The sequence below is a fragment of the Carica papaya genome, chromosome 8 (assembly GCF_054855325.1).
Source record: "Carica papaya isolate Zhongbai chromosome 8, ASM5485532v1, whole genome shotgun sequence".
Taxonomy (NCBI): domain Eukaryota; kingdom Viridiplantae; phylum Streptophyta; class Magnoliopsida; order Brassicales; family Caricaceae; genus Carica; species Carica papaya.
In genome coordinates, this window is record NC_142316.1 from 15,896,970 (window position 1) to 15,919,552 (window position 22,583).

The following is a 22,583-nucleotide window of genomic DNA, read 5'->3' on the forward strand; positions in this document are numbered from 1 at the left end:
CTAGCATGGGTTACCTCCTGCGAAGTCCTTATATTTCACCCATTTTCTTGTGAAGTCCTCGTGTTGCACCCATTTTTTTGCAGATGATTCTTTCGACGTTACGCGCGACTTGAATTATGGTCCTCAGGTTTATTCGCAAATGTGAGTCACGGCGCTGTAGCATTTTACTTGATATTAGAACGAGAATGGGAGGTGCAGTGTGCACGCACAAGGAAACAAATGACGGGAGGGGGAAGAAAGGGGAATGAGTTTATGTATTTGCAGCGCAAAATTAAACAGGTGCGATCATACCAGCACTAATGCACCGGATCCCATTAGAACGCCGCAGTGAAATGTGCTTGGGCGAGATTAGTACTCGGATGGGTGACCTCCTGAGAAGTCCTCGTTTTGCACTAATTTTTTTTTCAGACGGGTCGTTCGACGTTACGGGCGACTTGAATTAGGCTCCACTGGTTTATACGCAAATGTGAGTCAAGAAGAAGGGACATTTTAATCGATATTAGAACGAGAAGGAGAGGTGGAGTGTGCACGCACAAGGAAACAAATGACGGGAGGGGGGATGGAGGGAGAAAAAGTGTATGTATTTGCAGCGCAGAATGAAACAGGAGCAATCATACTAGCACCAATGCAACGGATTCTATCAGAACTCCGCAAGTTAAGGTTGCTTGGGCGAGAGTAGCACTAGGATGGGTGACCTCCTGCGAAGTCCTTATATTTCACCCATTTTTTTGCAGATGATTCTTTCGACGATACGCGCGACTTAAATTATGGTCCTCAAGTTTATTCGCAAATATGAGTCATGGCAACGTAGCATTTTACTTGATATTAGAACGAGCACGGGAGGTGCAGTGTACACGCACAAGGAAACAAATGATGGGAGGGGGAAGAAAGAAGGATTTTATGTATTTGCAGCGCGAAATTAAATGGGTGCGATCATACCAGCACTAATGCACCGGATCCCATCAGAACTCCGCAGTTAAGTGTGCTTGGGCGAGAGTAGTACTCAGATGGGTGACCTCCTGGGAAGTCCTCGTGTCGCACCAATTTTTTTTCAGACGGGTCGTTCGACGTTACGCGCGACTGGAACTGGGGTCCGCTGGTTTATACGTAAATGTGAGTCAAGAAGCAGGGGCATTTTAATCGATATTAGAACGAGAAGGAGAGGTGCAGTGTGAACGCACAAGGAAACAATTGATGGGAGGGGGAGGGAAGGAGAAGGAGTGTATGTATTTTCAGCACGAAATGAAACAAGTGCGATCATACCAGCACTAATGCAACAGATTCTATCAAAACTTCGTAGGTAAGGGTGCTTGGGCGAGAGTAGTACTAGCATGGGTTACCTCCTGCGAAGTCCTTATATTTCACCCATTTTCTTGTGAAGTCCTCGTATTGCACCCATTTTTTTGCAGATTATTCTTTCAACATTACGCGCGACTTGAATTATGGTTCTCAGGTCTATTCGCAAATGTGAGTCACGGCACCGTAGTATTTTACTTGATATTAGAACGTGCACGGGAGGTGCAGTGTGCACGCACAAGGAAACAAATGACGGGAGGGGGAAGAAAAGAGAAGGAGTTTATGTATTTGCAGCGCGGAATTAAATGAGTGCGATCATACCAGCACTAATGCACTGGATCCCATCAGAACTCCGCAGTTAAGTGTGCTTGGGCGAGAGTAGTACTCGGATAGGTGACCTCTTGGGAAGTCCTTGTGTTGCACCAATTTTTTTCAGACGGGTCGTTCGACGTTACGCGCGACTGGAACTATGATCCGCTGGTTTATACGCAAATGTGAGTCAAGAATCAGGGGTATTTTAATCGATATTAGAACGAGAAGGAGAAGTGCAGTGTGAACGCACAAGGAAACAAATGATGGGAGGGGGGGAGGGAAGAAGGAGTGTATGTATTTTTAGCACGAAATTAAACAGGTGCGGTCACACCAGCACAAATGCACCGGATCCCATCAGAACTCCGCAGTTAAGTGTGCTTTGGCGAAAGTAGTACAATGATGGGTTATCTCCTGGGAAGTTTTCGTGTTGCACCCATTTTCTTTTTTTCAGATGTGCTGTTCGACGTTACGCGCGACTTATTTTATGGTCCGCAGATTTATTCGCAAATGTTAGTCACTGCGCCGTGGCATTTTACTTGATATTTGAACGAGAACGAGAGGTGCAGTGCGCACACACAAGGAAACAAATGACGGGAGGGAGAAGAAAGGAGAAGGAGTGTATGTATTTGCAGCGTGAAATGGAATAGGTGCGATCATACCAGCACTAATGCAACGGATTCTATCAGAACTCCGTAGGTAAGGGTGCTTGGGCGAGAGTAGTACTAGCATGGGTTATCTCCTGCGAAGTCCTTATATTTCACCCATTTTCTTGTGAAGTCCTCGTGTTGCACCCATTTTTTTGCAGATGATTCTTTCGACGTTACGCGCGACTTGAATTATGGTCCTCAGGTTTATTCGTAAATGTGAGTCACGGCGTTGTAGCATTTTACTTGATATTAGAACGAGAACGGGAGGTGCAGTGCGCACGCACAAGGAAACAAATGACGGGAGGGGGAAGAAAGGAGAATGAGTTTATGTATTTGCAGCGCAAAATTAAACAAGTGCGATCATACCAGCACTAATGCACCGGATCCCATCAGAATTTCGCAGTGAAGTGTGCTTGGGCGAGATTAGTACTCGGATGGGTGACCTCCTGGGAAGTCCTCGTGTCGCACCAATTTTTTTTCAAACGGGTCGTTCGACGTTACGCGCGTCTGGAATGAGGGTCCGCTGGTTTATACGCAAATTTGAGTCAAGAAGTAGGGGCATTTTAATCGATATTAGAACGAGAATGAGAGGTGAAGTGTGAACGCACAAGGAAACAAATGACGGGAGGGGGAAGAAATGAGAAGGAGTGTATATATTTGCAGCATGAAATTAAACAGGTGCGATCATACCAGCACTAAAGCTCCGGATCCCATCAGAACTCCGCAGTTAAGTGTGCTTAGGCGAGAGTAGTACTCGAATGGGTCACCACTTGGGAAACCCTCGTGTTGCACCTATTTTTTTTCGTAAGGGTTTTTCGACGTTACGCGCGAATGGAATTATAAACTGCTGGTTCATTTGCAAAGGTGAGTCACGGTGCCGGGGCATATTACTTGATATTAGAACGAGAAAGAGAGATGCAGAGTGCACGCACAAGGAAACAAATGACGGGAGGGGGGATGGAAGGAGAAAGAGTGTATGTATTTGCAGTGCAGAATGAAACATGAGGGATCATACCAGCACTAATGCAACGGATTCTATCAGAACTCCGCAGTTAAGGGTGCTTGGGCGAGAAAAGAACTCGGATGGGTGACCTCCTGCAAAGTCCTTATATTTCACCCATTTTCTTGGGAGGTCCTCGTGTTGCACCCGTCTTTTTGCAGATGATTCTTTCGACGTTATGCGCGACTTGATTTATGGTCCGAAGGTTTATTCGCAAATGTGAGTCATGGCGCCGTGGCATTTTACTTGGTATTAGAATGAGTACGGGAGGTGCAGTGCGCACGCACAAGGAAACAAATGACGAGATGAGGAAGAAAAGAGAAGGAGTGTATGTATTTGAAGCATAAAATTAAACAAGTGGCATCATACCAGCACTAATGCACTGGATCCCATCAGAACTCTGTAGTTAAGTGTGCTTGGGAGAGAATAGTACTCGGATGGGTGACCTCTTGGGAAGTTCTCGTATTGCAACAATTTTTTTTAGATGGGTCGTTCGACGTTACGCGTGACTGGAACTATGGTCCGCTTGTTTATACGCAAATGTTAGTCAAGAATCAGGGGCATTTTAATCGATATTAGAACGAGAAGGAGAGGTGCAGTGTGAACGCACAAGGAAACAAATTATGGGAGGGGGGGAGGGAAGAAGGAGTGTATGTATTTTCAGCACGAAATTAAACAGGTGCGGTCACACCAGCACAAATGCACCGGATCCCATCAGAACTCCGCAGTTAAGTGTGCTTTGGCGAAAGTAGTACAATGATGGGTTACCTCCTGGGAAGTTTTCGTGTTGCACCCATTTTCTTTTTTTCAGATGTGCCGTTCGACGTTACGCGCGACTTTAATTATGGTCTGCAGATTTATTCGCAAATGTGAGTCACTGCGCCGTGGCATTTTACTTGATATTTTAACGAGAACGAGAGGTGCAGTGCGCACGCACAAGGAAACAAATGACGGGAGGGGGAAGAAAGGAGAAGGAGTGTATGTATTTGCAGCGTGAAATGAAACAGGTGCTATCATACCAGTACTAATGCAACGGATTCTATCAGAACTCCGCAGGTAAGGGTGCTTGGGCGAGAGTAGTACTAGCATGGGTTACCTCCTCCGAAGTCCTTATATTTCACCTATTTTCTTGTGAAGTCCTCGTGTTGCACCCATTTTTTTGCAGATGATTCTTTCGACGTTACACGCGACTTGAATTATGGTCCTCAGCTTTATTCGCAAATGTGAGTCACGGATACACTCTTTGTCCTTTCTTCCCCCTCCCGTCATTTGTTTCCTAGTGCGTTCAAACTTCACCTCCCGTTCTCGTTCTAATATCAATTAAAATACCCCTGCGTCTTGACTAACATTTGCGTATAAATCAGCGGACCATAGTTCCAGTCGCGCATAAAGTCGAACGACCCATCTAAAAAAAAAATGGGTGCAACACGAGAACTTTCCAGGAGGTAAGCCATCCTTGTACTACTTTCACCAAAGCACACTTAACTGCGGAGTCCTGATGGGATCCGGTGCATTTGTCCTGGTATAATCGCACCTGTTTCATTTTGTGCTGAAAATACATACACTTCTTCTCCTTCCCTCCCCCCACCTATCATTTGTTTCCTTGTGCGTTCACACTGCACCTCTCCTTCTCGTTCTAATATCGATTAAAATGCCCCTGCTTCTTGACTCACCTCTGCGAATGAACCAGCGGTTCATAATTTCATTCGCGCGTAACGTCTAACGACCCATCCGAAAAAAAAATTGGTGCAACACGAGAACTCCCTAGGAAGTCTCCCATCCGAGTACTACTCTCGCCCAAGCACACTTAACTGCGAAGTTCTGAAGGGATCCGGTGCATTAGTGCTGGTATGATCGTACCTGTTTCATTTTGCGCTGCAAATAAATACACTCCTTCTCCTTTTTTTCCCCTCCTGTAATTTGTTTCCTGGTGCATTCACGCTTCACCTTTCCTTCTAGTTCTAATATCAGTAAAAATGCCCCTGCGTCTTAACTCACATTTGCGTATAAACTAGCAGACCATAGTTCCAGTCGCGCGTAACGTCGAAGGACCCATCTGAAAAAAAAATGGGTGCAACACGAGAACTTCCTAGGAGGTAACCCATCCTTGTACTACTTTCGCCAAAGCACACTTAACTGCGGAGTACTGATGGGATCTGGTGCATTAGTGTTAGTATGATCACATCTATTTAATTTCGCATTGCAAATACATACACTCCTTCTCCTTTCTTCCCCCTCCCGTCATTTGTTTCCTTGTGCGTGCGCACTGCACCTCCCGTTCTCGTTCTAATATCAAGTAAAATGCCACGGCGCCGTGACTCACATTTGCGAATAAACCTGCAGACTATAATTCAAGTCGCGCGTAATGTCGAAAGAATCATCTGCAAGAAAAATGGGTGCAACACGAGGACTTCCCAATAAAATGGGTGAAATATAAGGACTTCGTAGGAGGTCACCCATCTTAGTACTACTCTCACCCAAACACCCTTAACTGTGTAGTTCTGATAGAATCCGTTGCATTAGTGCTGGTATGATCCCTCATGTTTCATTCTGCGCTGCAAATACATACACTCTTTCTCCTTCCATCCCCCCTCCCGTCATTCGTTTCCTTGTGCGTGCACTCTGCATCTCTCATTCTCATTCTAATATCGATTAAAATGCCACAGCTTCTTGACTCACATTTGTGTATAAAATGACCCGACACCGTGACTCACCTTTCATGAACCAGTGGTTTATAATTCAATTCGTGCATAATGTCGAACGACCCATCTGAAAAAAAATGGGTGCAACACGAGGACTTCCCAGGAGGTCACCCATCCGAGTACTACTCTTGCCCAAGCACACTTAACTGCGGAGTTTAGATTCGGTACATTAGTGCCGGTATGATCGCATCTGTTTCATTTTCCGCTGCAAATACATACACTCCTTCTCCTTTCTTCCCCCTCCCGTAATTTGTTTCCTGGTGCGTTCACACTTCACCTCTCCTTCTCGTTCTAATATCAATTAAAATTCCCCTACGTCTTGACTCTAATTTGCGTATAAACCAGCGGACCATAGTTCCAGTCGCGCGTAACGTCGAACGACCCATCTGGAAAAAAATAGGTGCAACACAAGAACTTCCCAGGAGGTAACCCATCCTTGTACTACTTTCGCCAAAGCACAATTAATTGCGGAGTTCTGATGGGATCCGGTGCATCTGTGCTGGTATGATCGCACCTGTTTTATTTCCTCCTGAAAATGCATACACTCCTTCTCCTTCCCTCTAACCTCCCATCATTTGTTTCCTTGTGCGTTCGCACTGCACCTCTCCTTCTCGTTCTAATATCTATTAAAATGCCCCTACTTCTTGACTCACATTTGCGTATAAATCAGCGGACCATAGTTCCAGTTGCGCGTAACGTCGAACGACCCGTCTGAAAAAAAATTGGTGCGTCACGAGGACTTTGCTGGAGGTCACCCATCCTAGTACTACTCTCGCCCAAGCACCCTTAACTTGCGGAGTTATGATAGAATCCATTGCATTAGTGCTGGTATGATCGCTCATGTTTCATTCTGCGCTGCAAATACATACACTCTTTCTCCTTCCATCCCCATTCCCGTCATTTGTTTCCTTGCGTGTGCACTCTTCATCTCTCCTTCTCGTTCTAATATACAGTAAAATACCCCAGCACCGTGACTCACCTTTGCGAATGAACCAGCGGTTCATAATTCCATTCCCGCGTAACGTAGAACGACCCATCCGAAAAAAAAATGAGTGCAACACGAGGACTTCCCAGGAGGTCACCCATCTGAATACTACTCTCGCCAAAGCACACACATTTTGCAGAGTCTTGATAGGATCCGGTGCATAAGTGCTGGTATGATCGCACCTGTTTAATTTCGCGCTGCGAATACATACGTTCCATCTCCTTTCTTCCCCTTTCCGTCATTTGTTTCCTTGTGCGTGCGCACTGCACCTCCCGTTCTCGTTTTAATATCAAGTAAAATGCCACGACACCGTGACTCACATTTGCAAATAAACCTGCGGACCATAATTCAAGTTGCGCGTATTGTCGAAAAAATCATCTATAAAAAAATGGGTACAACACGAGGACTTCCCAAGAAAATGGGTGAATTATAAGGACTTCGCAGGAGGTCACCCATCCTAGTACTACTCTCGCCCAAGCACTCTTAACTTGCGGAGTTCTGATAGAATCCGTTGTATTAGTGCTGGTATGATCGCTCATGTTTCATTCTGCGCTGCAAATACATCACTCTTTCTCCTTTTATCCCCCCCTCCCGTCATTTGTTTCCTTTTGCGTCCACTCTGCATCTCTCCTTCTCGTTTTAATATCAAGTAAAATGCCGCGGCACCGTGACTCACCTTTGTGAATGAACCAGCGGTTCATAATTTTATTCGCGCGTAACGTCGAACGACCCATCCGAAAAAAAATACGTGCAACACGAGGACTTCCCAGAAGGTCACCCATCCGAGTACTTCTCTCGCACAAGCACACTTAACAGCAGAGTTCTGATGGGATCCAGTGCTTTAGTGCTGGTATGATCGCACCTCTTTAATTTCACGCTGCAAATACATACACTCCTTCTCCTTTCTTCCCACTCCCGTTATTTGTTTCCTTGTGCGTGTGCACTACACCTCCCGTTCTCGTTCAAATATCAAGATTAATGCCACGGTGCCGCAACTCACATTTGTGAATAAACCTGCAGACCATAATTCAAGTCGCGCGTAACGTCGAAAGAATCATCTGCAAAAAAATGGGTGCAACACGAGGACTTTCCAATAAAATGGGTGAAATATAAGGACTTCGCAGGAGGTCACCCATCCTAGTACTACTCTCGCCCAAGCAACCTTAACTTGGGGATTTCTGATAGAATCCGTTGCATTACTTTTGGTATGATCGCTCATGTTTCATTCTGCGCTGCAAATACATACACTCTTTCTCCTTCCATCCCACCTCCCGTCATTTGTTTCCTTGTGCGTGCACTCTGCATATCAAGAAAATGGGCGAAATATAAGGACTTCCCAGGAGGTCACCAATCCGAGTACTACTCTCGCCCAAGCACACTTAACTGCGGAGTTCTGATGGGATCCAGTGCATTAATGCTGGTACGATCGCTCATGTTTCATTTTGCGCTGCAAATACATACACTCCTTCTCCTTTCTTCCCCTTTCCGTCATTTGTTTCCGGGTGCGTTCACACTTCACCTCTCCTTCTCGTTCTAATATCAGTTAAAATGCCCATGCATCTTGACTCACAATTGCGTATAATCCAGCGGACCATAGTTTTAGTGGCGCGTAATGTCGAACGACCTATATGAAAAACAAATGGGTGCAACACGAGAACTTCCCAGGAGGTAACCCATCCTTGTACTACTTTCACCACAACACACTTAACTGCGGAGTTCAGATGGGATCCGGTGCATTTGTGCTGGTATGATCGCACCTGTTTCATTTCGTGCTGAAAATACATACACTCATTCTCCTTCTCTCCCCCTCCCACTATTTCTTTCCTTGTGCGTTCACACTGCACCTCTCCTTCTCGTTCTGATATCGATTAAAATGCCCCTACTTCTTGACTCACCTTTGCGAATGAACCAGCGGTTCATAATTCCATTCGTGCGTAAAGTCGAACGACCCATCCGAAAAAAAATTGGTGCAACACGAGGACTCCCTAGGATGTCACCCATCCGAGTACAACTCTCGCCCAAGCACACTTAACTGCAGAGTTCTGATGAGATCCGGTGCATTAGTGCCGGTATGATCGTACCTATTTAATTTCTCGCAGAAAATACATAAAATCCTTCTCTTTTCTTCCCCCTCCTGTCATTTGTTTCCTTGTGCGTGCGCACTGCACCTCCTGTTCTCGTTCTAATATCAAGTAAAATGCCCCGGCGCCGTGACTTACATTTGCGAATAAACCTGTGTTCCATAATTTAAGTCGCGCGTAACGTCGAAAGAATCATCTACAAAAAAATGGGTGCAACACGAGGACTTCCCAAGAAAATGGGTGAAATATAAGGACTTCGCAAAAAACCACCCATCCTAATACTACTCTCACCCAAGCACCCTTAATTGCGGAGTTCTGATAGAATCCGTTGCATTTGTGCTTGCATGATCGCTCATGTTTCATTCTGCGTCGTGACTCACATTTGCGAATAAACCTGCAGACCATAATTCAAGTCGCGCGTAACGTCGAAAGAAACATCTGCAGAAAAATGGGTGCAACACGAGGACTTCCCAATAAAATGGGTGAAATATAAGGACTTCGCAGGAGGTCACCCATCCTAGTACTACTCTCGCCCAAGCACCCTTAACTGTGGAGTTATGATAGAATCCGTTGCATTAGTGCTGGTATGATCGCTCATATTTCATTCTGCGCTGCAAATACATACACTCTTTCTCCTTCCATCCCGCCTCCTGTCATTTTTTTCTTGTGCGTGCACCCTGCATCTCTTCTTCTCGTTCTAATATCAAGTAAAATGCCCCGGTACAGTGACTCACCTTTGCGAATGAACCAGCGGTTCATAATTCCTTTCGCGCGTAACGTCGAACGACCAATCCGAAAAAAATGGGTGTAACAAGAGGACTTCCAAGGAGGTCACCCATCCGAGTACTACTCTCGCCCAAGCACACTTAACTGCGGAGTTCTGAAGGGATACGGTGCATTAGTGCTGGTATGATCGCACCTGTTTAATTTTGTACTGTAAATACATACACTCATTTTCCTTTCTTCCCCAAACCGTCATTTGTTTCCTTATGCGTGCGCACTTCACCTCCTGTTCTCGTTCTAATATCAAGTAAAATGCCACGGTACCGTGACTCACATTTGCGAATAAACCTGCGGACCATAATTGAAGTCGCGCGTAACGTCGAAAGAATCATCTGCAAAAAAAATGGGTGCAACACGAGGACTTCCTAAGAAAATGAGTGAAATATAAGGACTTCGTAGGAGGTCACTCATCCTAGTACAACTCTCGCCCAAGCACCCTTAACTACGGAGTTCTCATAGAATCCGTTGCATTAGTGCTGGTATGATAGCTCAAGTTTCATTCTGCGCTGCAAATACATACACTATTTCTCCTTCCATCCCCCCTCGCTTCATTTCTTTCCTTGTGCGTGCACTCTGCATCTCTCCTTCTCATTCTAATATCAAGTAAAATGCCCCGGCACTGTGACTCACCTATGCGAATGAACCAGCGGTTCATAATTCCATTCGCGTGTAACGTTGAACGACCCATCCGAAAAAAATAGATGCAACACGAGGACTTCCCAGGAGATCACCCATCCGAGTACTACTCTCGCCCAAGCAAACTTAACTGCGGAATTCTGATGGGATTCGTTGCATTAGTGCTGGTGTGATCGCACCTGTTTCATTTCGCGCTGCAAATACATAAACTACTTCTACTTTCTTCCCCCTCCCGTCATTTGTTTCCTTGTGTGTGCGCACTGCACCTCTTGTTCTCGTTCAAATATCAAGTAAAATGCCACGGCGCCGTGACTCACATTTGCTAATAAATCTGCGGACCATAATTAAAGTCGCGCGTAACGTCGAACAAATGTTCTGAAAAAAAAATGGGTGCAACACGAGAACTTCCGAGGAGGTAACCCATCCTTGTACTACTTTCACTAAAGCACACTTAACTGCGGAGTTCTGATGGGATCCAGTGCATTGGTGCTAGTATGATCGCACCTATTTCATTTCGTGCTGAAAATACATACACTTCTTCTCCTTCCCTGCCCCCTCTCATCATTTGTTTCCGTGTGCGTTCACACTGCATCTCTCTTTCTCGTTCTAATATCGATTAAAATGCTCCTGCTTCTTTACTCACATTTGCGTATAATCCAGCGGACCATAGTTTCAGTCGCGCGTAACGTCGAACTACCCGTCTGAAAAAAAATTGGTGCGACACGAGGACTTACCAGGAGGACACCCATCCAAGTACTACTCTAACCCAAGCAAACTTAACAGCGGAGTTCTGATGGGATCTGGTGCATTAGTGCTAGTATGATCGCACTTGTTTAATTGCGCGCTGCAAATATATACACTCCTTGTCCTTTCTTCCCCCTCCCGTCATTTGTTTCCAGGTGCGTTCAAACTTCACCTCCCGTTCTCGTTCTAATATCAATTAAAATTTCTCTGCGTCTTGACTCACATTTGCGTATAAACCAGCGGGCCATAGTTCCAGTCGCGCGTAAAGTCGAAGGACATATCTGAAAAAAAAAATGGGTACAACACGAGAACTTCCTAGGAGGTAACCCATCCTTGTACTACTTTCGCCAAAGCACACTTAACTGCGGAGTTCAGATGGGATCCGGTGCATTTGTGCTGGTATGATCGCACCTGTTTCATTTCGTGCTGAAAATACATACACTTCTTCTCTTTCCCTGCCCCCTCTCATCATTTGTTTCCGTGTGCGTTCACACTGCATCTCTCTTTCTCGTTCTAATATCGATTAAAATGCTCCTGCTTCTTGACTCACATTTGCGTATAAACCAGCGGACCATAGTTTCAGTCGCGCGTAACGTCGAACTACCCGTCTGAAAAAAAATTGGTGCGACACGAGGACTTACCAGAAGGACACCCATCCAAGTACTACTCTAACCCAAGCAAACTTAACAGCGGAGTTCTGATGGGATCTGGTGCATTAGTGCTGGTATGATCGCACTTGTTTAATTGCGCGCTGCAAATACATACACTCCTTGTCCTTTCTTCCCCCTCCCGTCATTTGTTTCCAGGTGCGTTCAAACTTCACCTCCCGTTCTCGTTCTAATATCAATTAAAATTTCTCTGCGTCTTGACTCACATTTGCGTATAAACCAGCGGGCCATAGTTCCAGTCGCGCGTAAAGTCGAAGGACATATCTGAAAAAAAAAATGGGTACAACACGAGAACTTCCCAGGAGGTAACCCATCCATGTACTACTTTCGCCAAAGCACACTTAACTGCGGAGTGCTGATGGGATCCGGTGCATTTGTGTTGGTATGATCGCACCTGTTTCATTTCGTGCTGAAAATGCATACACTCCTTCTCCTTCTCTCCCCCCTCCCATCATTTGTTTCCTTATGCGTTCACACTGCACCTCTCCTTCTCGTTCTAATTTCGATTAAAATGCCCCTGCTTCTTGACTCACCATTGCGAATGAACCAGCGGTTCATAATTCCATTTGCGCGTAATGTGGAACGACCCATCCGAAAATAAAATTGGTGCGACACGAGGACTCCCTAGGAGGTCACCCATCCGAGTACTACTCTCGCCCAAGCACACTTAACTGTGGAGTTCTAATGGGATCTGGTGCATTAGTGCTGGTATGATAGCACTTATTTCATTTCGCGCTGCAAATAAATACACTCCTTCTCCTTTCTTCCCCCTCCAGTCATTTGTTTCCTAGTGCGTTCGAGCTTCACCTCTCCTTCTCATTCTAATATCAGTAAAATTGCCCCTGCGTCTTGACTCACATTTGCGTATAAACCCGCGGAACATAGTTCCAGTCGCGCGTAACGTTGAACGACCCATCTGAAAAAGAAATGGGTGCAACACGAGAACTTCCCAAGAGGTAACCCATCCTTGTACTACTTTCGCCAAAGCACACTTAACTGCGGAGTACTGATGGGATCCGGTGCATTTTGCTGGTATGATCGCACCTGTTTCATTTTGTGCTGAAAATACATACACTGCTTCTCCTTCCCTCCCCCATCCAATCATTTGTTTCCTTGTGCGTTCACACTGCACCTCTCATTCTCGTTCTAATATCGATTAAAATGCCCCTGCTTCTTGACTCACATTTGCGTATAAACCAGCGGACCATAGTTCCAGTCGCGTATAACATCAAATGACCCGTCTGAAAAAAAATTGGTGCGACACGAGGACTTCCTAAGAGGTCACCCATTCGAGTAATACTCTCGCCTAGGCACACTTAACTTCGGAGTTCTGATGGGATCCGGTGCATTAGTGCTGGTATGATCGCACCTATTTAATTTCGCGCTGCAAATACATAAACTCCTTCTCCTTTCTTCCCCCTCCCATCATTTGTTTCTTTGTGCATGCGCACTGCAACTCCCGTTGTCACTCTAATATCAAGTAAAATGCCACAGCGCCGTGGCTTACATTTGCGAATAAACCTGCGGACCATAATTCAAGTCGTGCGTAACGTCAAAAGAATCATCTGCAAAAAAATAAGTGCAACACGAGGACTTCCCAAGAAAATGGGTGAAATATAAGGACTTCGCAGGAGCTCAGCCATCCAAGTACTACTCTCACCCAAGTAGCCAAAACTTGCGGAGTTCTGATAGAATCCGTTGCATTAGTGCTGGTATGATCGCTCATGTTTCATTCTGTGCTGCAAATACATACACTCTTTCTCCCTCAATCCCCCTTCCCGTCATTTTTTTCCTTGTGCGTGCGCTCTGCATCTCTCCTCCTCGTTCTAATATCAACTAAAATGCCTCGGCACCGTGACTCACCTTTGCGAATGAACCAGCGGTTCATAATTCCATTCGCGCGTAACGTCGAACGACCCATCCAAAAAAAAAAGGGTGCAACACGAGGACTTCCCAGGAGGTTGCCCATCTGAGTACTACTCTCGCCCAAGCACACTTAACTGCGGAGCTTTGATCGGATACGGTGCATTAGTGCTGCTGTGATCGCACCTGTTTCATTTTGCGCTGGACATACATACACTCCTTCTCCTTTCTTCCCCCTCCCGTCATTTGATTCCTGGTGCGTTCACACTTCACTTCTCCTTCTCGTTCTAATATCAATTAAAATGCCCCTGCATCTTCACTCACATTTGCGTATAAACCAGCAGACCATTGTTCCAGTCGCCCGTAACGTGGAACGACCCATCTGAAAAAAAATGGGTGCAACACGAGAACTTCCCAGGAGGTAACCCGTCCTTGTACTACTTTCGCCAAAGCACACATAACTGCAGAGTTCTGATGGGATCCGGTGCATTTGTGCTGGTATGATCGCACCTGTTTCATTTCGTGCTGAAAATACATACAATCTTTCTCCTTCCCTCCCCCCTCCCATCATTTGTTTCCTTGTGCGTTCACACTACACCTCTCCTTCTCGTTCTAATATCGATTAAAATGCCCCTGCTTCTTGACTCACATTTGCATATAAACCAGTGGACCATAATTCCAGTTGCGCATAACGTCGAACGACCCGTCTGAAAAAAAATTGGTGTGACACGAGGACTTCCAAGGAGGTCACCGATCCGAGTACTACTCTCGCCCAAGCACACTTACTGCAGAGTTCTGATGGGATCCGGTGCTTTATTGCTCGTATGATCGCACCTGTTTAATTTCACGCTGCAAATACGTACACTCCTTCTCCTTTCTTCCCCCTCCCGTCATTTGTTTCCTTGTGCGTGCGCACTGCACCTCTCGTTCTTGTTCAAATATCAAGTAAAATGCTTCGGCGCCATGACTCACATTTGTGAATAAACCTGCGCACCATAATTAAAGTCGCGCGTAACGTCGAAAGAATCATCTGCAAAAAAATCGGTGCAACACGAGGACTTCACAAGAAAATGGGTGAAATATAAAGACTTCGCAGGAGGTAACCCATCCTAGTACTACTCTCGCCCAAGCACCCTTACCTGCAGAGTTCTGATAGAATCCGTTGCCTTTGTGCTGGTATGATCGCACCTGTTTCATTTCGTGCTGAAAATACATATACTCCTTCTCCTTCCCTCCCCACTCCCATCATTTGTTTCCTTGTGCGTTCACACTGCACCTCTCCTTCTCGTTCTAATATTGATTAAAATGCCCCTGTTTGTTGACTCACATTTGCGTATAAATAAGCGGACCATAGCTCCAGTCGCGCGTAATGTCGAACTACCCGTCTGAAAAAAAACTTGTGCGACACGAGGACTTCCCAAGAGGTATCCCATCCGAGTACTACTCTCGCCCAAGCACACTTAACTGAGGAGTTCTGATGGGATCCGGTGCATTAGTGCTGGTATGATCGCACCTGTTTAATTTCGCGCTGCAAATAGATACACTCCTTCTCCTTTCCTCCCCCTCCTGTCATTTATTTCCTCGTGCATTCACACTTCACCTCTCCTTCTCGTTCTAATATCAATTAAAATGCCCCTGCATCTTGACTCACATTTGCGTATAAACCAGCGTACCATAGTTCCAGTTGCACCTTACGTCGAATGACCCATTTGAAAAAAGAAATGGGTTCAACACAAAAAATTCACAGGAGGTAACCCATCCTTGTACTACTTTCGCCAAAGCACACTTAACTGCGGAGTTCTGATGGGATCCGGTGAATTTGTTCTGGTATGATCGCACCTGTTTCATTTTGTGCTGCTAATACATACACTCATTCTCCGTTCTTCCCCCTCCCGTCATTTGTTTCATGGTGCATTCACACTTCACCTCTCCTTCTCGTTCTAATATCGATTAAAATGCCCCTACTTCTTGACTCACATTTGCGTATAAAGCAGCGGACCATAGTTCCAGTCGCGCATAACATCGAACGACCCGTCTGAAAAAAATTGGTGCGACACGAGGACTTCTTAGGAGGTCACACATCTGAGTACTACTCTCGCCCAAGCACACTTAACTGCAGAGTTCTGATGGGATCCGGTGCATTAGTGCTGGTATGATCGCACCTGTTTAATTTTGTGCTGCAAATACATACCCTCCTTCTCCTTTCTTCCCCCTCCCGTCATTTGTTTCCTTGTGCGTTCGCACTGCACCTCCCGCTCCCGTTCAAACATCAAGTAAAATGCCACGGCGCCGTGACTCACATTTGGAAATAAACCTGCGGACCATAATTCAAGTAGCGCGTAACATCGAAAGAATCATCTGCAAAAAAATGGGTGCAACACGAGGACTTCCCAAGAAAATGGGGTAAATATAAGGACTTCGCAGGAGGTCACCCATCCTAGTACTACTCTCGCCCAAGCACCCTTAACTTGCGGAATTCTGATAGAATCCGTTGTATTAGTTTTGGTATGATCGCTCATGTTTCATTCTGCGCTGCAAATATATACACTCTTTCTCATTCCATCCCCCCTCTCGTCATTTGTTTCCCTGTGCATGCACTCTGCATCTCTCCTTCTCGTTCTAATATCAAGTAAAATGCTCGACACCGTGACTCACCATTGCGAATGAACCAGCGGTTCATAATTCCATTCGCGCGTAACGTCGAACGATCCATTCAAAAAAAAATGGGTGCAACACGAGGACTTCCCAGGAGGTCACCGATCCGAGTACTACTCTCGTCCAAGCACACTTAACTGCAAAGTTCTGATGGGATCCGGTGCATTAGTGCTGGTATGATCGAACCTGTTTCATTTTGCGCTGCAAATACATACACTCCTCCTTTCTTCCCCATCCCATCATTTAATTCTTTATGCGTGCTCACTGCACCTCCCGTTCTCGTTTTAATATCAAGTAAAATGCCACGGCACCGTGACTCACATTTGCGAATAAACCTGCAGACCATAATTCAAGTCGCGCGTAACGTCGAAAGAATCATCTACAAAAAAATTGGTGCAAGACGAGGACTTCCCAAGAAAATGGGTGAAATATAAGGACTTTGCAGGAGGTCACCCATCCTAGTACTACTCTCGCCCAAGCACTCTTAACCGCGGAGTTCTGATAGAATCTAGTGCATTAGTGCTGCTATGATAGCTCATGTTTCATTCTGCGCTGCAAATACATACACTCTTTCTCCTTCCATCCCCCCTCCCAACATTTGGTTCCTTGTGCGTGCATTCTGCATCTCTCCTTTTCGTTCTAATATCAAGTAAAATGCCCCAGCACCGTGACTCACCTTTGCGAATGAACCAGCGGTTCATAATTCCTTTCGCGCGTAACGTCGAACGACCCATCAAAAAAAAAATGGGTGCAACACGAGGACTTCCCAGGAGATCACCCATCCGAGTACTACTCTCACCCAAGCACACTTAACTGCGGAGTTCTTATGGGATCCGGTGCATTAGTGCTGGTATGATCGCACCTGTTTCATTTCGCGCTGCAAATACATACACTCCTTCTCCTTTCTTCCCCCTCCCGTCATTTGTTTCCTGTTGCGTTCACACTTCACCTCTCATTCTCCTTCTAATATCAATTAAAATGCCCCTGCGTCTTGACTCACATTTGCTTATAAACCAGCGGACCATAGTTCCAGTCGTGCGTAACGTCGAACGGCCCATCTGAAAAAAAAAATGGTGCAACACGAGAACTTCCCAGGTGGTAACCCATCAATGTACTACTTTCGCCAAAGCACACTTAACTACGGAGTTCTAATGGGATCCGGTGCATTAGTGCTGGTATGATCGCTCATGTTTCATTATGCGCTGCAAATACATACACTCTTTCTCCTTCAATCCCCCCTCCCATCATTTGTTTCCTTGTGCGTGCGCTCTGCATCGCTCCTTCTCGTTCTAATATCAAGTAAAATTCCCCGGCACTGTGACTCACCTTTGCGAATGAACCAGCGGTTCATAATTCCATTCACGCGTAAAGTCGAATGACCCATCAGAAAATAAATGGGTGCAATACGAGGACTTCCCAGGAGGCCACCCATCTGAGTACTACTCTCGCCCAAGCACACTTAACTACGGAGTTCTGATTGGATCGGGTGCATTAGTGCTGGTATGATCGCACCTGTTTCATTTTACGCTGCAAATACATACACTCCTTATCCTTTCTTCCCCCTCCCGTCATCTGTTTCCCAGTGCGTTCACACTTCACCTCTCTTTCTCGTTCAAATATCAATTAAAATGCCCCTGCGTCTTGACTCAAATTTGCATATAAACCAGCAGACCATAGTTCTAGTCGCGCGTAAAGTCGAATGGCCCATCTGAAAAAAAAAATGAATGCAACACGAGAACTTCCCAGGAGGTAACCCATCCATGTACTACTTTCGCCAAAGCACACTTAACTGCGGAGTTCTGATGAGATCCGGTGGATTTGTGCTGGTATGATCGCACCTGTTTCATTTCGTGCTTAAAATACATACAGTCCTTCTCCTTCCCTCCCCCCTCCCATCATTTGTTTCCTTGTGTGTTCACACTGCACCTCTCATTCTCGTTCTAATATCGATTAAAATGCCCCTGCTTCTTGACTCACATTTACGTATAAACCAGTGGACCCTAGTTCCAGTCGCGCGTAACGTCGAACGACCCGTCTGAAAAAAAATTAGTGCGACACGAGGACTTCCCAGGAGGTCACCCATCCGAGTACTACTCTTGCCCAAGCACAGTTAACTGCGGAGTTCTGATAGGATCGTTGGTATGATCGCACCTGTTTAATTTCACGCTGCAAATAAATAAACTCCTTCTCCATTCTTCCCCTCCCGTCATTTGTTTCCTTGTGCGTGCGCACTGCACCTCCCGTTCTCGTTCTAATATCAAGTAAAATGCCCCGGCGCCGTGACTCACATTTGCGAATAAACCTGCGGACCATAATTCAAGTCGTGCATAATGTCGAAAGAATCATTTGCAAAAAAATGGGTGCAACACGAGGACTTCCCAAGAAAATAGTTGAAATATAAGGACTTCGCAAGAGGTCACCCATCCATGTACTACTTTCGCCAAAGCACACTTAACTGCGGAGTTCTGATGAGATCCGGTGGATTTGTGCTGGTATGATCGCACCTGTTTCATTTCGTGCTTAAAATACATACAGTCCTTCTCCTTCCATCCCCCTCCCGTCATTTGTTTCCTTGTGCTTGCACTCTACATCTCTCCTTCTCGTTCTAATATTAAGTAAAATGCCCCGGCACCGTGACTCACCTTTGCGAATGAACTAGCGGTTCATAATTCCATTCGCGCGTAACATCGAACGACCCCTCCGAAAAAATACGGGCACAACACGAGGACATCACAGGAGGTCACCCATCCGAGTACTACTCTCGCCCAAGCACACTTAAGTGCGGAGTTCTGATGGGATCCGGAGCATTAGTGCTGGTATGATCGCACCTGTTTAATTTCGCATTGCAAATACATTACTCCTTCTCCTTTCTTCCCCCTCCCGTCATTTGTTTCGGGGTGCGTTCACACTTCACCTCTCTTTCTCGTTCAAATATCAATTAAAATGCCCCTGCGTCTTGACTCACATTTACGTATAAACCAGTGGACCATTGTTCCAGTCGCACGTAATGTCGAACGGCCCATCTAAAAAAAAAAGGGTACAACACGAGAACTGCCCAGGAGGTAATCCATCCTTGTACTACATTCGCCAAAGCACACTTAACTGCGGAGTTCTGATGGGATCCAGTTCATTTGTTCTGGTATGATCGCACCTGTTTCATTACACGCTGCAAATACATACACTCTTTCTCCTTTCTTCCCCCTCTCGTCATTTGTTTCCTAGTGCGTTCACACTTCACCTCTTCTTCTCATTCTAATATCAATTAAAATACCCCTGCATCTTAACTGACATTTGCGTATAAACCAGCGGACCATAGTTCCAGTCGCGCGTAACGTCAGACGACCCATTTGAAAAAAAAAATGGGTGCAACACGAGAACTTCCAAGGAGGTAACCCATCCTTGTACTACTTTCGCCAAAGCACACTTAACTGCGGCGTTCTCATGGGATCCGGTGCATTCGTGCTGGTATGATCGCTCATGTTTCCTTCTGCGCTGCAAATACATACACTCTTTCTCCTTCCATCCCCCCTCCCGTCATTTGTTTCCTTGTGCATGCACTCTGCATCTCTCCTTCTCGTTCCAATATCAAGTAAAATGCCCCGGCACTGTGACTCACATTTGCGAATGAACCAGCGGTTCATAATTCCATTCGAGCGTAACATCGAACGACCCATCCGAAAAAAAATGGGTGCAACACAAGGACTTCCCAGGAGGTCACCCATCCGAGTACTACTCTCGTCCAAGCACACTTAACTAGGGAGCTTTGATGGGATACGGTGCATTAGTGCTGGTATGATCGCATCTGTTTCATTTTGTGCTGCAACTACATACACTCCTTCTCCTTTCTTCCCCCTCCCGTAATTTGTTTCCTGGTGCGTTCACACTTCACCTCTCCTTCTCGTTCTAATATCGATTAAAATGCCCCTGCTTCTTAACTCACATTTGCGTATAAACCAGCAGACCATAGTTCCAGTCGCGTGTAACGTCGAACGACTCGTCTGAAAAAAAATTGGTGCGACACGAGGACTTCCCAAGAGGTCACCCATTCAAGTACTACTCTCGTCCAAGCACACTTAACTGCGGAGTTCTGATGGGATCCGGTGCGTTAAAGTTGGTATGATCCCACCTATTTAATTTCTCGCTGTAAAACAAAATAAACTCCTTCACCTTTTTTCCCCCCTCCCGTCATTTGTTTCTTTGGGCGTGCGCACTGCACCTCCCGTTCTCGTTCTAATATCAAGTAAAATGCCACGGCGTCGTGACTCACATTTGCGAATAAACCGGCGGACCATAATTCAAGTCGTGCGTAACGTCGAAAGAATCATCTGCAAAAAAATGGGTGCAACACGAGGACTTCCCAATAAAATGGGTGAAATATAAGGATTTCGCAGGAGCTCACCCATCCAAGTACTTCTCTCACCCAAGCACCTATAACTTACGAAGTTTTGATAGAATCCGTTGCATTAGTGCTGGTATGATCGCTCATGTTTCATTCTGTGCTGCAAATACATACACTCTTTCTCCCTCCATCCCCCTTCCCGTCATTTGTTTCCTTGTGTGTGCACTCTGCATCTCTCCTTCTCGTTATAATATCAAGTAAAATTCCTCAGCACCGTGACTCACCTTTGCAAATGAACCAGCGGTTCATAATTCCATTCGTGCGTAACGTAGAGCGACCCATCCGAAAAAAAAAGGGTGCAAAACGAGGACTTCCCAGGAAGTCACCCATCCGAGTACTACCCTTACCCAAGCACACTTAATTGTGGAGTTCTGATGGGATCCGGTGCATTAGTGCTGGTACAATCGGTCATGTTTCATTCGGTGCTACAAATATATACACTCCTTCTCCTTTCTTCCCCCTCCTGTCATTTGTTTCTTGGTGCGTTCACACATCACCTCTCATTCTCGTTCTAATATCAATTAAAATGCCCCATCCTAGTACTACTCTCGCCCAAGCACCCTTAACTTGTGGAGTTCTGATAGAATCCGTTGCATTAGTGCTGGTATGATCGCTCATGTTTCATTATGTGCTGCAAATACATACACTCTTTCTCCCTCCATCCCTTTCCCGTCATTTGTTTCCTTGTGCGTGCACTCTACATCTCTCCTTCTCGTTCTAATATCAAGTAAAATGTCCCGGCACCGTGACTCACCATTGCGAATGAACCAGCGGTTCATAATTCTATTCGCGCGTAATGTCGAACGACCCATCCGAGTACTACTCTCGCCCAGGCACACTTAATTGCGGAGTTCTGATTGAATTCGGTGCATTAGTGCTAGTATGATCGCACCTGTTTCATTATGCGATGTAAATACATACACTCCTTCTCCTTTCTTCCCCCTCTCGTCATTTGTTTCCTGGTGCGTTCACACTTCACCTCTCCTTCTCGTTATAATATCAATTAAAATGCCTCTGCGTCTTGACTCACATTTGCATATAAACCAGCATACCATAGTTCAAGTCGCGCGTAATGTCGAACGACCCATCTGAAAAAGTAAATGGGTGCAACACGAGAACTTCCTAGGAGGTAACCCATCCTTGTACTACTTTCACCAAAGCACCCTTAACTGCGGAGTTCTGATAGAATCCGTAGCATTAGTGCTGGTATGATCGCACCTGTTTCATTTCGTGCTGAAAATACATACACTCCTTCTCCTTCCGTCCCCCTCCCATCATTTGTTTCCTTGTGCGTTCACACTGCACCTCTCCTTCTCATTCTAATATCGATTAAAATGCCGCTGCTTCTTGACGCACATTTACGTATAAACCAGTAGACCCTAGTTCCAGTCGCGCGTAACGTCGAACGCCCGTCTGAAAAAAAATTGGTACGACACGAGGACTTCCCAGGAGGTCACCCATCCGTGTACTACTCTTGCCCAAGCACAGTTAACTGCGAAGTTCTGATGGGATCCGGTGTATTTGTGCTGGTATGATCGCACCTATTTAATTTCGCGCTGCAAATACATAAACTCCTTCTCCTTTCTTCCCCTTCCGTCATTTGTTTCCTTGTGCGTGCGCACTGCACCTCCCATTCTCTTTTAAATATCAAGTAAAAGGTCACGGCACCGTGACTTACATTTGCGAATAAACCTGCGGACCATAATTCAAGTCGCGCGTAATGTCGAAAGAATCATCTTCAAAAAAATGGGTGCAACACGAGGATTTCTAAAGAAAATGGGTGAAATATAAGGACTTCACACGAGGTCACCC

General features: G+C 45.7%; 2 non-coding genes and 39 pseudogenes across 2 annotated transcripts; 8 read left to right on the forward strand and 33 right to left on the reverse strand.

Moving 5' to 3' along the window:
- Positions 1-277: 277 nt before the first annotated feature.
- On the forward strand, positions 278-396 carry LOC148242715 (5S ribosomal RNA; annotated as a pseudogene).
- Positions 397-925: 529 nt separating this feature from the next.
- On the forward strand, positions 926-1,044 carry LOC148242716 (5S ribosomal RNA). Its single transcript, XR_015815700.1, has one exon. It is a non-coding gene; the product is annotated as a 5S ribosomal RNA (ribosomal RNA).
- Positions 1,045-1,603: 559 nt separating this feature from the next.
- Positions 1,604-1,722, forward strand: LOC148242717 (5S ribosomal RNA; annotated as a pseudogene).
- Positions 1,723-1,925: 203 nt separating this feature from the next.
- Positions 1,926-2,044, forward strand: LOC148242718 (5S ribosomal RNA; annotated as a pseudogene).
- Positions 2,045-2,607: 563 nt separating this feature from the next.
- Positions 2,608-2,726, forward strand: LOC148242719 (5S ribosomal RNA; annotated as a pseudogene).
- Positions 2,727-2,931: 205 nt separating this feature from the next.
- Positions 2,932-3,050, forward strand: LOC148242720 (5S ribosomal RNA). The gene has a single exon (XR_015815532.1). It is a non-coding gene; the product is annotated as a 5S ribosomal RNA (ribosomal RNA).
- A 561-nt stretch (positions 3,051-3,611) lies between these two features.
- LOC148242721 (5S ribosomal RNA) lies at positions 3,612-3,729 on the forward strand (annotated as a pseudogene).
- A 203-nt stretch (positions 3,730-3,932) lies between these two features.
- On the forward strand, positions 3,933-4,051 carry LOC148242722 (5S ribosomal RNA; annotated as a pseudogene).
- A 621-nt stretch (positions 4,052-4,672) lies between these two features.
- On the reverse strand, positions 4,673-4,791 carry LOC148242723 (5S ribosomal RNA; annotated as a pseudogene).
- A 207-nt stretch (positions 4,792-4,998) lies between these two features.
- LOC148242724 (5S ribosomal RNA) lies at positions 4,999-5,117 on the reverse strand (annotated as a pseudogene).
- Positions 5,118-6,354: 1,237 nt separating this feature from the next.
- LOC148242725 (5S ribosomal RNA) lies at positions 6,355-6,473 on the reverse strand (annotated as a pseudogene).
- Positions 6,474-7,687: 1,214 nt separating this feature from the next.
- LOC148242726 (5S ribosomal RNA) lies at positions 7,688-7,806 on the reverse strand (annotated as a pseudogene).
- Positions 7,807-8,255: 449 nt separating this feature from the next.
- Positions 8,256-8,376, reverse strand: LOC148242727 (5S ribosomal RNA; annotated as a pseudogene).
- A 206-nt stretch (positions 8,377-8,582) lies between these two features.
- LOC148242728 (5S ribosomal RNA) lies at positions 8,583-8,701 on the reverse strand (annotated as a pseudogene).
- Positions 8,702-8,906: 205 nt separating this feature from the next.
- Positions 8,907-9,025, reverse strand: LOC148242729 (5S ribosomal RNA; annotated as a pseudogene).
- Positions 9,026-9,825: 800 nt separating this feature from the next.
- Positions 9,826-9,944, reverse strand: LOC148242730 (5S ribosomal RNA; annotated as a pseudogene).
- Positions 9,945-10,504: 560 nt separating this feature from the next.
- LOC148242731 (5S ribosomal RNA) lies at positions 10,505-10,623 on the reverse strand (annotated as a pseudogene).
- A 206-nt stretch (positions 10,624-10,829) lies between these two features.
- LOC148242732 (5S ribosomal RNA) lies at positions 10,830-10,948 on the reverse strand (annotated as a pseudogene).
- Positions 10,949-11,154: 206 nt separating this feature from the next.
- LOC148242733 (5S ribosomal RNA) lies at positions 11,155-11,273 on the reverse strand (annotated as a pseudogene).
- A 207-nt stretch (positions 11,274-11,480) lies between these two features.
- Positions 11,481-11,599, reverse strand: LOC148242734 (5S ribosomal RNA; annotated as a pseudogene).
- Positions 11,600-11,805: 206 nt separating this feature from the next.
- Positions 11,806-11,924, reverse strand: LOC148242735 (5S ribosomal RNA; annotated as a pseudogene).
- A 207-nt stretch (positions 11,925-12,131) lies between these two features.
- On the reverse strand, positions 12,132-12,250 carry LOC148242736 (5S ribosomal RNA; annotated as a pseudogene).
- Positions 12,251-12,457: 207 nt separating this feature from the next.
- LOC148242737 (5S ribosomal RNA) lies at positions 12,458-12,576 on the reverse strand (annotated as a pseudogene).
- Positions 12,577-12,782: 206 nt separating this feature from the next.
- Positions 12,783-12,900, reverse strand: LOC148242738 (5S ribosomal RNA; annotated as a pseudogene).
- A 206-nt stretch (positions 12,901-13,106) lies between these two features.
- LOC148242739 (5S ribosomal RNA) lies at positions 13,107-13,225 on the reverse strand (annotated as a pseudogene).
- Positions 13,226-13,786: 561 nt separating this feature from the next.
- On the reverse strand, positions 13,787-13,905 carry LOC148242740 (5S ribosomal RNA; annotated as a pseudogene).
- A 205-nt stretch (positions 13,906-14,110) lies between these two features.
- On the reverse strand, positions 14,111-14,229 carry LOC148242741 (5S ribosomal RNA; annotated as a pseudogene).
- An 884-nt stretch (positions 14,230-15,113) lies between these two features.
- Positions 15,114-15,232, reverse strand: LOC148242742 (5S ribosomal RNA; annotated as a pseudogene).
- A 207-nt stretch (positions 15,233-15,439) lies between these two features.
- On the reverse strand, positions 15,440-15,558 carry LOC148242743 (5S ribosomal RNA; annotated as a pseudogene).
- Positions 15,559-15,762: 204 nt separating this feature from the next.
- Positions 15,763-15,881, reverse strand: LOC148242744 (5S ribosomal RNA; annotated as a pseudogene).
- A 560-nt stretch (positions 15,882-16,441) lies between these two features.
- Positions 16,442-16,560, reverse strand: LOC148242745 (5S ribosomal RNA; annotated as a pseudogene).
- Positions 16,561-17,117: 557 nt separating this feature from the next.
- On the reverse strand, positions 17,118-17,236 carry LOC148242746 (5S ribosomal RNA; annotated as a pseudogene).
- A 206-nt stretch (positions 17,237-17,442) lies between these two features.
- LOC148242747 (5S ribosomal RNA) lies at positions 17,443-17,561 on the reverse strand (annotated as a pseudogene).
- Positions 17,562-17,767: 206 nt separating this feature from the next.
- LOC148242748 (5S ribosomal RNA) lies at positions 17,768-17,886 on the reverse strand (annotated as a pseudogene).
- Positions 17,887-18,093: 207 nt separating this feature from the next.
- Positions 18,094-18,212, reverse strand: LOC148242749 (5S ribosomal RNA; annotated as a pseudogene).
- Positions 18,213-18,759: 547 nt separating this feature from the next.
- On the reverse strand, positions 18,760-18,878 carry LOC148242750 (5S ribosomal RNA; annotated as a pseudogene).
- A 205-nt stretch (positions 18,879-19,083) lies between these two features.
- On the reverse strand, positions 19,084-19,202 carry LOC148242751 (5S ribosomal RNA; annotated as a pseudogene).
- Positions 19,203-19,732: 530 nt separating this feature from the next.
- On the reverse strand, positions 19,733-19,851 carry LOC148242752 (5S ribosomal RNA; annotated as a pseudogene).
- A 206-nt stretch (positions 19,852-20,057) lies between these two features.
- Positions 20,058-20,176, reverse strand: LOC148242753 (5S ribosomal RNA; annotated as a pseudogene).
- Positions 20,177-20,381: 205 nt separating this feature from the next.
- On the reverse strand, positions 20,382-20,500 carry LOC148242754 (5S ribosomal RNA; annotated as a pseudogene).
- Positions 20,501-22,195: 1,695 nt separating this feature from the next.
- On the reverse strand, positions 22,196-22,314 carry LOC148242755 (5S ribosomal RNA; annotated as a pseudogene).
- Positions 22,315-22,583: the final 269 nt, after the last annotated feature.